Below are 17,426 nucleotides of genomic sequence, written 5' to 3'. Positions count from 1 at the left end.
GGCGCATTATAAATGATTACTATTATTATTGTTGTATATAGGTTTTCCGCCCAACTTCGTAAACTTAGCATCCGAATACAAACATACAGATTTTGGACAGAAGTAGAGTTCAAGTTTAATAGACAAGGACATGATGGACACAAAATACAATGATGAATAAAGAAAAAGATGTTAAATGAAAATTAATAAAGATCACCTACTCAATCAAGATTGATCAAAACAAACCATTTAAAAAAATAACCCCTCAGGCATTCATAATGAAAAATAAGAAGATATGAATAAAGAGATGTTTCAACAAAAATAAAGAGTGTCGAAAGAAAGAGAAAACATAAAATGCAATATATAAATATATCAGACAAATAAGAAGATTATATAATTTGAAATCATGTCAGAAAAGATAGAGAAAAGAATAAATAAATGAACATGAAATACTGAATATTCCAATGAACATCGAGCCTCATACTACGATTATGAGGTCTAGTTTTAATTTGAATGACCCGATTGCGAAACAGGTTGCCCTAGACGAAAATGAAATCGCAATTCGCCAAAGAATTCACCTCCCACTCAACATTGGCGAAATTGAATGACCCTTACGCATTTCCAAATCGACTGAACCAAGCTTTGATTTGAATGTGCATGTTTAGGAAATTCGGTGACTCGAAACGAAATTGAATGCAACAAGTTTAAAAATGAAACAGGGGAGCAACGAGTGGAGAAAAGTTGCTCGAACATGAATGCGCGTTAATGAAATTGATTGCTGCTTTTATGAAATTGGCCGGGAAAACCTATATTAGCAAGCTTATTACATATTGCACATATGCTAATAGGATGATTATGCTATTATGGCTATTCATAAAAAAGCTGAATTTACTTCAATACCCATCAAGAACACAAATCAACCAGAACCCTTGTACTTATCAACTTTTCCAGGTCATGTGCATGGTATATGGTACCGTCTACTGGACTATTATTACATTTCAGGAAATTGATCGGATACAAAACACCATATACGTGACAACGTTTACCAACCTACATAATTATATACAAACGTTTTATGCGTGAAAGTAATCTGGCTAGTATTATTTTATATTTATTCATAGCTTCATGAATTTATTAATTCAATTAATACGGTGGTTAATATGACCGCATTTCTGTGTATCAACGGTGTAATCGTTCATTAATTCAAAATTGTCTAAAATACCTTCATATACCTTTAGTTTATTGTCCTACCTACCTACCATTAATGATTAGGAGCGAACTAACCTGTATACCGCTTTATTATTTTGATCCATTCTTGGTTAATGGTAATATGTAGTGATCTGAAGATAATAATGAAAAAATGTACCGATTCAATTATTATTCACATGGTGATGATTAAAGAGTAAATGATAATAAAATGCATACAATTTGATTCTGCAAACCGCCCCCTACCGAAGGCTACCCTCACAATAAAAAATAATTTGTATAATTTATACGTATTTCACATACACTACAACGAAGTGTCCTTATAGTGCACTCAGGCGTGTGCTGCGGAAACCCTGTCTTCCAGAGGTGTTAAACGCTAAATAGGGCCATTAACTTGATTTCCATTAACATGGAGGCTAAATCGTTTCTGCCTTCTTTGCAGTATAACGAATTCCTCTTATCAATGTGAAAATACAATCCTTAAACATGCAATCATCCAACTTTTGGTTAGTTTGATAGTTTCAAGTACAAATAATCGATTGTGACCCCCTCAAGGAGCACCCTCCCTAGACAGAAAGAAATAAGGAAAATGACTCGAACATGTAAAGTTTTAACATTCGAACTCGTTTTTTGTCGCCCGACAATTTTTTTTTTTAGATTTGCGATTAAAAAAAAAAAAAAATCATTTGATTTCAGTCAAAATATATATGGCTCGTGTGAATATGAATAGCGAAAAAACAATACTCACTGACTTAAGAGCACCATACATCCAACCTTCCCAGTAAGGTCTTGTACAATGTTTCGTACTTCTTCTTTGTATACACCTGGTAAAATGGTAAGAGAGAACTTATTTGTTACATTGTGCAGGGTAGACCTTTCGGATACTCCAAACATGATAGTTAGCCTACATGCAGAAGTAGAGAGAGAACAAAGTACATGCTTGTGTAGATCTATACATAACATGCAATACATGCCGAAGTAACACAAATGCATGAATTGTTTGTGCAAAAAGATTTAAGGAAACAACACAAAATAATATTTTGTGATTATAAAAACATTGAACATAACGTGTTTAATGAAGAGAATCTGACATGGGTTTGAAAGTCGTGGAATCACACCAAGAAGGGAGAGCCAAAATGATGATTAATCTATGAATCTTTGAAGGCCTATAAGTATTATGCCATTTGAGAATTTTGTAAGAATTGTCGTGGGAAGTAATTGTACAATTCCAAAACCATAAATAGAAACACCATAACAGCATCGAACGAGGAAGTTTGAAATGCCAAATACATTATTCCCTTTAATGAAATGATGCATCTATATTTAAACACTGTTTTAGTGTCAAGATTTGAAAACGTATTTGGGAAATGCTTGTTAATAGAACCTATTTTTTTTGTTATCCCTATATGGTATTGAGAGAGAAGAAGGTTAATTATAAAATTATTCGTCCATACAATCATTCATTTTAATAAAAAACATACCTCCGACTTTATGATTACAGGATAAGGAAAATGCTTTTCTCCCTTAGTTACATATTCATCTTGAAGGTGTAGTTTTATTTCAATTACAAATAATTACAAAAAAAATAAATGAACGTTGCATTTCTAGGGCAATATACAAACCATCATTAAGGTAATGTTTTATTATGACAGAAATAGAGTCGGTCAGATATCCCCCCTGGCATGTATCAGCAAGCTTGCTCGACTGTAGGTCTCCGTGAAGTACGCCTCTCAGGTAATGGCCTATGTCTTTAATATACCCGCACGGATCAATCATACCAATGACAAGCTTATCAGGAAACACCACTCGTTCATCATCGCGAGGTACCGCCTTGCCTGGTTTGTACGACAAGATTTCTTGTCGTAAAGAAGCGATCCTCGTCTTCCAATCCGCGTTTGAAGAAGCCATTTTGAACGACTACCTGCCAACCTTTGAAGAAATACAAATTAATGCAATCAATGAAACCAGTATGTAAATGCAAGGCAAACAAACTGCTCAAGATATATGGCTTTTATAGACTCCAGTGATAATTGGTTCCAAAGGACATCAAATAGTAATTTATTTTTGAAATTGTATAATATTACAAATACAATTTTATTGAGGGAAGGGTTAATAGGCTATGCACTTTGTTTTTTCAGTTTTGCCGAATTTATCGTTACATGTGAATTAAAAACCCTATAAATCAATTGATTTGACTCGGTATCACCAGGCTGCCCCTCCCAAGCCCACCCCCTTACCCCATCCATGTATTAATCTTTTAAAGCGTCCTTGTGAAAACCACACGAACATAATACTTTAAAGATGATTGGCTAAAACATATTACTGATTATATAAATCAACATTGAATTTAACTAAAATGGTTAATTTATACCATTTCATCGGTGCCAAAGGCCGAATTTCGATTTTCTATTTTTACATATTAAATATACAATGATAACAAATAGGTACAGAAAAAATAATACAACAAGACAAATGCGACTGCGTCTCCTATATGCCTCCGCCCTACATTCCGTATCGGAAACGAATAGAATTAGTGTTGACATAAACACGATGTAAACGATAAGGCTAAAATCTTCCATGTCAGGAAGTAACTGACCAATGTGACCTTTGACCTTTCAACCCAAAATATGAGCTGGGCCTCATCTTAAGAAGAGTTGAGATTGATCCAAATCAATCGTAAGTCCTTCAATCGATCGCAACTTTAAAATTGATATTGATTCCATCTTATGAAAAGTTGCGATTGGTATCAATCGCAAATTTTGGGATAGTATCAATCGTAACTCTGTGTAAATTTGACTGATTCACGATCAATCGCAACTTATAAGAAAGTAATCGCAAGCTTGATGGGTTGCCATGGTACACACAATCAATAACAATCATGGCTGCCATACTAATGTTTGCTGAAGAAGAGGATGAGAGGTGGAGACGAATTCAAAGGGCATTTCGTGATCGCACCCAGCCTCTGGAATTTGGTGACAGAGACATCGAGAGAAAGTATACGTTTACAAGATGCCTGACCTTGATTCATGGGCGTCAATCCTTACGTAATACCTATTGTTCAGGGGGGATGAATGAATAGATCATTATCGAGCCGATAAACTTGTATACCGCTCAATCGAATGTTGTCAAAAACAGAGTTGGTGAAGGTTAGCGCTGGAGTTGGTTTTGAAAAAAAAGTTATGATTAGTTGTCACTTTATTCATAGTAGTCAACGAGTTGACATATAGTTCAAATTGTCCATCGGGAAAATAGATGATATGCCGGTTCACTGCATGAACGCACTCTAAAGCAATGTATAGAGTGGTCAAGTGTTACGTCATAAAGAAACTATTTTAGAGTTTCTAAAATAATGTCTAAATGTTAAAAACCAATTGAATAAGTTAAGTATTGGCTGAGATAAACCCATCCAAATAAATAGATTTCAATTGGGATCTTTTATTTTGCTCCGGTTCGTAATGTTATGAACCAGAGCAACGATTTCCTATATTGAAACAAGTATTGTAAAAGTGCAAGGAATGGGGGTTTTGGTTACCGGTGTGGATGACAATATCGGATGTCTCTAAAGCATGTCAGAAAATGGGCAAGTGTTCATGCAAGGGAAACTGTTCTACCTGCTAATGTGGCAAAACAAATCAGGACTGATCACCACTCTGTATTTGCGAATGTGCTAAATAGACTTGAGGTCAGATTGCTGAAGGTACGTGTCAGTGACATGAAAGCTCACAATATTTTCGGTGAGCTTTTTTCTCTCTCTAAGTACATTGATGTAATGAGAGCAAATGCTGCTCCAGATTTGGGGAAATTACTTGATTAATACATCTTTAAATTATAGGTTGCATAATACCCATGCACTCCCAGGGTAAAATTTCGCGCCACCCTTACCCCCTCCCCACCACCACCACCACTACCAGCGTTTGTCTATTTCTGGATCTGCCAGAACAAAGGCCAGCTTCATATTATTAATCCAAATTTTCTCATGTAAATGAGCAGTCAATAGATTTGTGTCGAAAAGTGATGATAACCTCTGATTTCTTGTTTCGAATAGCCATTAAGTGTACTTTAGTGCAATGTATGGGGCAGAAAAAGCATTGCGAATTACACTTTCAGTTGTTATTTCCTGATAAGATATTTTTCACAGAATAACGCCAAGATCAATATCTCTTGCATCCGTTGGGAAAGTTATTCAATTTCTTGCGGTTATTGAGATAGATTATTACTGTAGTCTTAAATACTTAGTTCTGTTGATTTGGTTAAATATTTGAAAGAAGATCTCAAGTATGCTTTTAGCACACGCCGAGCCTATCGGAATTTGATGTACATCCGCTCTGAAATGCACTAATATTAACCTCTGATTTTCTGTTTCGAATAACCACAAAGTGTACTTTTAAGTGAATAGTACATGTATGTGGTAGAAAAACCTAAGGACTGCGAAATGCACTTTTAGCTTCTATTTCCTGATATGATATTCTTTACAGAATAACCCCAAGATCAGTATCTCTAGCATCCGTTGTAAAAAGGTTATAATTTTTTTTTGGGTATTTGAGCACATTCTTACGGTACTCTTAAACAGTCATTTCTGATGATTTGTTATACTCCCATGTTACCATTTCCCCCTTATTTCTCCTTTTATCTCGATCACTCCTTACTTTTTCTGTCGCTATCCGTATGTGAGTAATTCTGTATTATGATGTATCTTATTTAGCATGTTTACTGTGATAATTTCATTTTCATTTTTAGTACTATGAATATACATTGTTTTATTTCACCTTCGTTCTTTTCACCTCCTTTTCTCTGCTTGTTTGCCTCTCTATCTCTCTCTCTCTCTCTCTCTTGCCATCTCTTCTTTTCATTTTTCATTTTCCATTGACCTCGTACAGCTACACTCGTGGCATAAATTACTCTAATATAAAAAAAGAAGGAACTCCAACTTCTCTCATTATATCAATGCACTTATAGAGAAAAAGGCTCACCCAGATATTGTGAGCTTTCATGTCACTGCCAAGTATCTGTGCTTTGCCACATAAATATAAGTGGATTGGCTTACATTCCCATAAATACTTTTTGTTTATTTTCATTCTATTTTATTTCATTTCTAGGACATTAACGGAGTATAACAATATTACAAATAACACAATAAAACGAATTACAATAATAAATACAAATGTTATTTGCTTAACTATTTAAATTAAAATTTGTCATAATTGTAAAGCGCATAGAGAAATGTTCAATTTATTATGCGCTTAAGAAATATTCTCTATTATTATTATTATTATTATTATTATTATTATTATTTACAGACAGAACAGTTTCCTTAGCATATATACTTGACCAAGGTCTTATTAAGAACGTAGTGGGAACGCCTTTATCGTACAGGCAGCGAGGTAGCAACGTGGTGAGATCTTTGTGGTGTTAATATAAACGCAGCACCGTCGGCAACTTTTTCAAGCCGTTTTATATACGCTAATCAGGTCCGTTCATCTTCGAAGTTTGGAAAGAACTGAAGAAATGCTTGAACGCCCCCGATTTATATAGACATCGCCACAAATCGTACTAGAAGCTCACTAGAAGCGTAGTAGGGTCAGCACCAGCGTAGCGACATCGTCCTACAGTCGTCTAGGGCTGTGTAACAACGTAGTATGGTCATGTACGTCGTAGCGGCAACGTAGTAGAAACGACTGCTTAGTCGGCGTCCGCTTAGGTGTAATCGTAGTGGCAGCGGGTCAGCAGCGTTTTTGACGTAGACGTCCGTGCAGTCGTGATGTAGTCTTTAATTTGCTAAATGGCTGGATTTTGACGGAGATAATGCACCGATGTGATAACTTTTTTCAGCCATGATCGGGGATGATCGGGATGATCAACTTCAATCTTCAATGTGTAAATTGGTGCAAGCTCGATAAATAGGATCGCAGACATGGACTGCATCGTGCTGCACTTAGATTTAGACAGAAATAACTTCCTGGTATGGGGTATTTTTTAATAAACCATAGTTCGCTAATTTTTCAAATATCAGTAAGATTTCGATAATCTATCCCATCGATGGAAATAGGAACAATTACCTATAAACGAAATTTTATTTGGCATAAAAATAAATGAACAGAAAAGACTACACAATGGCTCATCGTCATGCAAGGCAGAACAAGGCCTTAGATCGGATTGAAAACCCGGATATTTATGTTGGTATTGTTATTCTTTCAGGTTCTCTGAGTGCAATTAATGCAATAGAGTCTCAGAAAAAAAAATTGTTTTTGGTAGAAATATTGATAAAAATAACACATCTTCAGTATAGAGGTATGAATAAAGATAACGCTAGAATGGATCCCATCTCACTGTGGACTAGTAGGGAATGAAGTAGTAGATTGTTTGGCAAAGAGAGCATTAGAGAAAAACATAGAAATTAACAATTATCTCATTGTGCAATACCTGAAATCAATGAATAAAAAAGTACGTGAAATTTGGGAAGAAAGATGAAAAAACGATACGCTCACCTCTAAAACGATGTGAGAATCATTCAGGTATATCAATCAAGGTTCAGACGGGGGCTTCCTAGTCAACGTCCCTGCAACATTAAATATCCCATGTATATTTCATTTACACCATAAGTTGTCTATCGAACTGGTAGCGTTCAATCACCGAACGTATCCTCGCATGACGTCAGCATACATTGAACGCAAACGAGTTGGACTGGTTCATTTTATATACAGGGAAAGTCCAATTATCTCACTTACAGTTGTTAGCTCATATCATCAAATTCTTCCTATTTAATTGTAATTTGCATGTAAAATAGATTTGAACGTAATATTTAGAATTATCATTTAAATGTTTATCTCATAAGCAAATTTATTGTTTTGTCTTTTACCTTTTGTTACATTTTTTGATAAAGAACGAAACACGAACTAATGAGCCAAGTGGGAGATAACCGTTCTGATTGGTCAATAAATCCAAAGTTGGCGTATTATAGAATGCTCAGCCTCCCCAGCCTCGTCAGCCTCAGGTTCATGTTCCAGTTCAGGGACCGGGTCAGCAGCAGCAGCATGCTCCTCTTCATTTGGCGGGGGTGAACGGCAAGGATCTTCAGGCTGTTCCTGCTCCTCTACTACTGGTGGCGGTGGTGGTGGTGCAGGACGGAGGGCCTTCGAACGTCCTGGCTTCTTCGGTGGCATTGCTTGACCTTCCTTCTTCGTATCGTACGCAACGCAACGCGCCGCGCCCGTAAACCGTCTGACGCCGCGATGCGCCGTGATTAAACGCGACAAAACGGCTACCATACACCCTGGCCTGCCGTGAGGACCGTGGCAAAACGGGACAAAATGCGCAGCAACCGTGAAGCAACCGTGACAAAACGTGGCAGAACGTGACAAAACTTGAAAAGACCATACGATGCCGGGGAATGTGCGGGCCTCCCGTCCCACTACGGACCACCTCCAAGTTTTGTTACGGCCTATTACGGACTGTCACGTTTTGTTAGGTTCACCCCGTTTTACTACGGCTTACTACGTTTCTCATCCGCATCGTGACTGCCGTGGCAAGTTTTCTGACAGTTTAGAAATCTGACACGGTATCCATGGCAATCACGGCCTGTCATGTTTGCCCATACGGTCCCCGCGTTGTGTCACGTCAATCCCGTTTTGTTCACGGTGGCCTGAAACGTGGTTGGCGTGGCCGCCGGGAACATAGTGTAAACGTAGCATAACGTTAGCCGTAATATTTCCTGCATGAGTGCTAGCCCGACTGTTGATTGAGACCACGTAACGTTCGTGTATATAGAGGGTGATCCGACAAGGCACAAGCAGCCATATTTGAGTACAAACACTAGCAAACCCGTGCACTAGACCATGAAAACAAGGTTTGACCTCCAATATGGCTGCTTGTGAAAACCTTCTATATTTGTATAATATTAACAATACTGATTTGAACTGGTCACGTAAACATCACACTCACACAGCTACTGATCATCAACATTGTCGAGTACTGTACTCGAAAATAGTAATGACGTCATTATTAAGACCCCCTTTACAGTGAGAAAAGGGCCACGTTCCCGAACATTTGGACATTATTTTTGAGAAAAATAGAGCTCAAATTGAGATATTCTAAAAATAGATTTTAAGATTTTTACCGGGCATAAGTAGCAAGCTAGCTAGCTACATACAGGACGATTTCGATGTGCCAATTTGATGCAAATTAATTAATTCAAAAGAAAGCTTATTGTTTCAGAAATATCAGTGCGTAGTTCAAATCACTTGCTTAATAGTTTAATGGCTTTTAGAAATATAGATTCCAAAGCAATGTGTACCGATACACACTTTTCTGTTAATATAGCTATTTTCTTATCTAACATGCTGGAGGGGGGGGGGGGCTAATGAGGGAGAGAAACAGAGGAATGGAGGCAAATAATAAACGAAATATATAGAAAGCTACAGAATTTATATTGTTTTATAAGTTTAAGTTATGATAATTAGTTTAAAACGATGCATCTTAAATTCATTTTTATTTTCATATTTCTAAAACAAGTCTTGATCATATATGATAACAATAAAACAAAGTTACATTATTTCCTAAAGGTATGTTTACGTATAGAAAATGTTGTTATAATAATTGTTTCTCTCTTCAGTTCCCCCTCCCTCTTTCTAAATAGGCCTACTTCTTTCTTCTATACAGTTACAAAAAAACACTATTTAGTGTTTTTCGTATCTGTCCGTCTGTCTGTCTCTCTCTCTCACTCTCTCTCGCAAATACTCCTCTTTCTTACATTTCTTATGATTTATGTGCTAAGTACCCATCTCCCTTCAAACCTGCATAATCTGCCACTAACTAATGTTATAGTTAAAGGAAACTTTACCCCGAGAAATAAATATACTTATTCTGAAAGATTTATTATATTCTCGCCTATTAATCTACAAGAATTCCTCCACCAAAGTGAATGAGAGAGGCATAAAACAAAAATAATGAACAGTTTAATATAATAGATTTGTCAACTGCTATATGTAAGTATATTTAAAATTTTAAATAGATTAATTGCATTTGTTCCCCTGTTATACATTTTTCGATAATCATAATTTTAACCCCGTCTGGTACGTCACATTTTCAAGAAAATATCTGCACCCATGTTATGCTAAAAGATTATCCTCATTCTTGAACTCTTGATCTCTTGAACACTTTCGTAAGGAATGTTTTACATCAAAGGGCAGGAATACATCTCATTTTCAGAATACCTACACTTATTCTTTGGGGTGAGATTTTCTTTAAGGCAAGGTTTAAATCCATGCCCCGTCCCTTTGGTGTTCAATACATGATGCCTGTACCCGTTGATGACAATGGGTTAAATTATAATTCTTTAATTACACTTTCCCCGCATCTTGATCAAAAACACTTCAAACATGAAAGAAATATCATTGCAAGACGTACATTCAAATGATTTATTAAGCAATTTTTTGTGTGCAAACTCTATGATTCTCTTGCAAGTAAAATTATATTAAGCTGATTAGCGATCTGGTAGAGAAATAAATATTTGTGATATTTTGGGGAAGACAAGGAAATGGTATTTGTAGCTTATATATTCGAAATGAAATTAAAAAAATTATGTCACTTTATTTCTTATAAAATGTTCGGAGTATCATCTACAGATATTTCCCCCGCCATTGTAATATACATGATGACAATTTCATATGACTTAAGATATCAAATATAGTTTCTATGATCATCTAGAGTTGCTTGATTTGGTATGCCAACTAAGTCAATGGTATTGTGTAAGGAGATACGCCTGCATAATGTACATACAAGTATTGTTTATTTACGTTCAATGCGTATATCATTTCTGTTTTACACAGATTACCGAGTGATGTAACAAGCGTAAAGTAATATATGTTCATCTGTTAAGTATTTATGAATATATTAAGAAATAAAGCAATTTCTTTTCATGGTAAATATTTGCATTCTCCTTGTTAACACCACATCTAAGTAAAGCTAAAGAGTTTCTGCTCATGAGACAACTGGTTATATGTTTTACCGTAACTACCTATATCTACAATGTCTACATCTAAGTCTTCTTTTATAGTTTACATATTTTCATGTAATATATGAAATATGTATAAGACCGGAATTCCAATAACAGTACTACGGAAAAGAAAATAAGATTAAATACATAAAATATGACGAGATAAGATATATAACATTATAATTATTATCACTAACATTACAAAGAACAATATTATAGCTTTAACACCAAATGTATCATCAAACACACAAAATAAACATTAATGCAACGTTATGATAAAAGGGTACCTGGAGCTCCTTTACCACAGATGGAAGGTTTTATAGGAGATGTTCCTAAAAGGTATCCATTATATCATTTAGTTTCACCTTTGTATTTTTTCTTTTCTTTGTAATGCTTTTCAGGTCTAGCCAAACAACTGTGACTGTGTCTTATATAAACAAACAGTGTTGGCTTGTATTAGGTCCATGGTTGTATATACCGATGTATTACGGGATCACAAAAATGAGAGGAAACTGACTCAGTTTTACTGGAAGTCACATGCTCAGCCCAGATGGATATTATGGGACTACACACACTCACACGCACGCACACACTCACAAACACGCATGCACACGTGTCATGGCAGTTTCGGTGGAAAAGAACGACGAAGCTAACACATGAGTTTCACTTTCACCTTTACCACATCTGAACGATCTATTTAAGTCGTTTTAAGGTGCAACGCATTTTCATTTAATAGCTATAGGTCGTCTATTTCCCATGTGTCTCCGTCCAAAATTACATATATGTGTTGTGTAACAATGATTGACCTATATCCCGTTCTATAAAAGACTGTCAATGTAGCTTAATTGTCAAAGTTCCGCTTAGTCCATTTGTAATTGACAATACAATTTAGAATAACTCTATTTACTGCTTACCACAATGTCTTTTTGTTTGACAAAAGCGATGTTTAACTTTGCGGACAATACATTGTATAAATGGCCATGAACAAAATATAGAACAAATTTATAATACCTCTAACATACACCTGTAAACTGACAAGTATACAAGGTGAATCAAAGGCCAAGATAATATGAGACCAAATGCAAGTACAGAGACTGGTCAAATATGAATTAAAACAGACAAATTAAAAATAGCCCGAATGACAAATGACCAGCCTTAATATACATAAACGTTCAATACGTCAAAATTGACAGGTACTTGGAATAATATATGAAAACAGAGACAAGCAAAATATTAAAGAAGCTATATGAATAAGTATACTTATGTACAGTTTGGTGGGTATTATACAATCAAATTCATATTTTAAATTTATGTTATTCATTACTTTAATATTCATTAATACATTTATATTTTTCGTCATTGTTTCACGTATTCATTAACTTACTTATCTATTACTTATCTATTGCGATGTCTTACGTCCACTGCGGGACGCTTCATCAGGCCGACTATACCGACGGATCTTTTGAAAGGTTAACAGGAAAGGGACGTTCCTCGACCGGAACACCATGTCCACGGGTCCAGAATACTTTAGCGCCAAAGACCAGGTCCCGGAGTGGACTTGAAGCGTCGCAAGCTAATATATTTGTGTAAGTAAACTTTGCTTGATGAAGGTTCTCTAGTGATTCCTTATGAACTTAATGCTCTGTGGGACACATCCATTATTATCTTTACGAGGGAAAGGAGCAATATTTTCTGCGGGGATGTATCAATTGTCGCGAATGAGTTAACGTTACTCGTTAGACTTTTCACTTAGAAAGTTAGAATAAAAAACTTAGATTGCTGTTCACAGTGAGAGTGAGGTGACATAGACTATCTGACTAGGCCTATAGAGATCAAGATCTAGTAGTAATAATACCGTATAGATATACGTGGAGTCGGGCCAACTCGGACCAAAGGCAACTCTGCCCAGCTGCAAAAGCATCGTGCGTGCGTGCGGTGAAGGACGTGTTTTGATCAGAGCTCTCTTTTGGACTTCTAAATTCTGGCTTTTGCATATTTTTTTTGGCCAAATATCAATATTACTGCAAATATTAGCTGCTTTTACATCATATTGCTTCTTTGGAGTAAGATTGGTTGAATTAGGGGAGATTTTAGGTGGATTCTGACCATGGAGAAAGTTCAGAAAAAGCTGAAGAAACTATCCCCCTTCAATAAGAAGGCATTGCCGCTTGACAGCTCGGGGACTCGGCCTGGATCTGAAGACGAAGTTGACTCGCCAAAATCAGCGCGGGACGAACTTGGAAGTCAAATGTCCGAGACATCTCAGCCTGCGTCTACCTCGTTGAGTATCAGTCAGGATACCAGGGATCCAGAACGAGATCGTGTAACAGAGGAAGCAACAAATAAAGCACGAAGAGTGGTGAATTTCTCTTTAGAGAAAGACAAGAAAGAGCCCAAGACCAAGACCAAGGCTAGTAAGAAGTTGTCAATCAAATCTAAAGCTGAAACCAGTAAGTCTGTAGTTAACAAGCCCAATAACAACAGTGTTAGTGACAATGTCACTGAAGATTTCAAGTGCTCAAAATGCCAGAGGAAGACAAATCGTATGATTGAATGTGAAGTGTGTGATAAATGGTCATGCTTGACCTGTCAACAGATGAGTGAGGATACATACACACTTATTAGTTCATGCAAGAGCAATCAGTTACATTGGTTCTGTGTTGACTGTGACGATAAAGCCCTGAAAGCAGCAAAGAACGCAGTGAACATGGTGAAAGGTGCACAAACCATGCTATCACATGATGTTGAAGAAATTGCAAGCAGAATAGAGAAAAAGCTGAGTCAAAATGTCTGCAAAATTGTCTCTCAAGCACATGAAACCATGAAGGACATAGTAATAGAAGGAGAAAAGAGTCTTAGAAAGTCCTATGCAGAAATAGCCAATTCTAACCTGACAAGTCATGCAGTAAGGATAAACCACTATGAATCTGATGGTTCCAAATCAGATGGCTCCCAGTCTGCAAGTACCTACCCTGAACCTAGTACCAGTAGAAAAGCATATGAAGGTGGTAGATCTTCCCATGTTGTAAATATGGTGACAATGGATGAAATGATTGATAGAGAAAAGAGAAAGAACAATCTGATTTTCTACAACATACCTGAATCCACATCTGATGACTATCAGGAAAGACAAGAAGCAGACACTCAAGCTGTCAACGATATTCTCAATCAGCTTAATGTACGAAATGCAAAAATAGTCAGATCCATAAGACTGGGCGGAAAAAACCGAAACAAGAAAACCAGGGAGGTGAACTCACATGCCCTGAAGAAAACCAAACCTCGAGTCTTACTAATAGAACTAGAGTCTGCAAGAAGGAAGAGAGACATATTGGAAAATGCTAGAAGTCTCAGAAATTCAGAGAATTGGAAAGATACTTATATATCACCAGACCTCACACGAATGCAGCGTCAGGAAAAATATGAGCTGAGACAAGAACTAAAACTCATACGCGAAGGTGGTGAGAGCAATCTCATTATACGTCGAGGAAGAGTAGTCCAAATGTCTGAAAGGTCAACAAACCTAAAAGAAAGAAAGAGTAAGGGAGAAGAAAATGAAGCACTTGCTTCTACACTGAGAAACACCCAAGCAGAAAGTAGAAGGAACCAGAACGCCCCCGACCCACAGTCTTCCGTAGAAATGAGCAGGCAGAGCAATGACAGTGAAGTGGAATTGTTAGGAGCAGTGGGGGGTTCAGAGGAGGACGTCCAATGACTGACCACCCAAGCTGAAGTACAGGATACTGAAGGAGTGAGTCGGAATACATACATGCACATCCATGCAAAGCCCTCAAACTTGTCTATATTTTACACAAATGCTGACTCGCTTAGTAATAAAATGGAAGAGTTACAACTAGCAATAGCACAGGTGATTCCAGACATTGTTATGATAAATGAAGTTCTGCCGAAATCAAGCACTACAAACCATTCAGCAGTCTCATACAGTATTGAAGGATATGATATGTTCTCAAATCTGGATAACGGGGCTAAAAGAGGAGTTTCCATTTATTGCAAGAAGGATTTGAAAGCAACGGAAGTGGAAATTGTTACCGACTTTCAAGAAGCGTCATGGTGTAAGGTAAACTTGTCCAAAAAAAAATCAGCTCTTAGTTGGATGTTTGTACCGCAGCCCTTCAAGCTCAAAAGAAAATTCAGATGCTCTAAGTGAACTCAGTACCGTTAGTACCAGGCAAGAATCACACGTAATATTGATTGGAAATTTCAATATTCCAGAAATAGACTGGGATAAGTTGCACGTAGAAGCACCTAGTAATCACCTAGCACACACGTTTCTTGATGCACTGCAAAGCACAGATATGTTCCAGCACGTTCGAGACCCTACCAGATACCGAGGAGGTCAGACAGCAAATGTACTTGACCTTGTCATTACAAACATTGAAGAAATGATCCAGGAAGTCTCACATCGACCACCACTGGGAAGGAGCGACCATTGCAGCCTTCATGTTGACTTAAGTATTCAGAGTGAACCTCACAAGAGCAAAAGACCTGATCAATACAATATTTACAAAGGAGATTTCATCAAAATGAGAGAAAAACTTAGTGCTGTAAATTGGACTGATCTTTTGGAAGATAAAAACTGCAATGAAACATGGTCAACGATCACAAAGAAGCTATATGATGAAATGGAAGAGTGTATTCCTAAAGCTCACCACAAAGGCAGGAGAAAGAAAAGCATCTACATGACTAAAGAAGCTCTTATTCTCCAGAAGAGGAAAAGTCACCTCTGGGACAAATATAGAAAATCGAGATGTAGTCACAACAACAAGATGTACCTCTGTATCGTAATTATGCAACTGAGTCATTACAGCAGCAACCTCAAGCCTTCGAAGAATGATACGTCAACTTAGGAAAGACCATGAAGACGACCTCATCAGCAATATTGGTATAAATCCTAAAGGATTTTGGAACTATGCAAATCACAAGAGAAAATCAAAATCTGGCATTGGAGATTTAATCAGCAGTGATGGCACCCCCTACAGACTGATGAGGAAATAGTTGAGGCATTAAATACCTATTTTGCTAGCGTCTTCACTCATGAGGACCTTGGATACCTACCAACATTGACCAGATTAAACAACGATTCCTGCATCGATAAAGTGACAACAAACCCAGAAACTGTGGAAAAGAAACTCAAAAACCTGAATGCAAATAAATCATCTGGACCTGACAATATTCATCCCCGACTGCTAAAAGAAATATCCAAGGAAATGGCGGAGCCCCTCTCAGTCCTATTCAACAGGTCACTGGAGGAGAAATCACTTCCGGAAGACTGGAAGCAAGGAAACGTTACTCCAATCTACAAGAAAGGAAGCAGGAAGGCAGTTGAGAACTACAGACCAGTTACTCTAACATCAGTCATCGGAAAAATGCTCGAAAGTATTATTAGAGATGCGTTAATGAAATACTTTGATATAAACGAACTCCTCTCTGAATGTCAGCACGGCTTTGTGAATGGGAGATCATATATGACACAACTTCTGTGGGCAATGGAGGATTGGTCTAAGATTCTTGACGACAATCAGCCTATTGACGTTTTATATCTTGACTTCAGAAAGGCGTTTGATGCAGTTCCGCATGAAAGACTACTTCTCAAGCTGGAAGCTCATGGAATTGTGAATCCACTACTTTCTTGGATTGGAGCCTTCCTCAAAGGTAGAAAGCAGAGAGTAGCTATGAATGGAGTGACATCAACATGGACTGCGGTGAAGAGCGGAATTCCGCAAGGGAGCATCCTTGGGCCTATTCTGTTTGTCATCTTCATAAATGACTTGCCCAACGAAGTAACCTCCAAGATTCTACTCTTTGCTGATGTCACCAAATTATACAGAGAAGTAGGAAATCAGGTAGACTCCTCATCACTACAGACGGACCTGACAAATCTCACCTTGTGGGCTGAGAAGTGGCAACTACCCTTCAACCAAAGCAAGTGTGCAGTTATTCACCTGGGTAGAAACAACAGAAAGGACAATTACCTCATGAAAGGAGAAGAAGTCAAGATATCCACTCTTGAAAAAGACCTGGGGGTACAAGTAGATGTCGAACTAAAGTTCCATGAACATGTATCTATGGCAGTAAACAAAGGATACCAACTCCTCGGAATAATACGACGTACCTTCACCAGGCTGGACACTAAGACTCTACCCCTCCTATTCAAGACATTAGTAAGACCACACTTGGAATATGGTAACATCCTATGGCACTCACGCTGGAAGGAAGATGGCTAAAAAGTTGA

Source organism: Strongylocentrotus purpuratus, unplaced genomic scaffold (genome assembly GCF_000002235.5).
Source record: "Strongylocentrotus purpuratus isolate Spur 01 unplaced genomic scaffold, Spur_5.0 spur5_scaffold_1, whole genome shotgun sequence".
NCBI classification, from domain to species: Eukaryota; Metazoa; Echinodermata; class Echinoidea; order Camarodonta; family Strongylocentrotidae; genus Strongylocentrotus; species Strongylocentrotus purpuratus.
The sequence above is the reverse complement of the archived record's forward strand: the minus strand, read 5'-3'. Positions refer to the sequence as shown.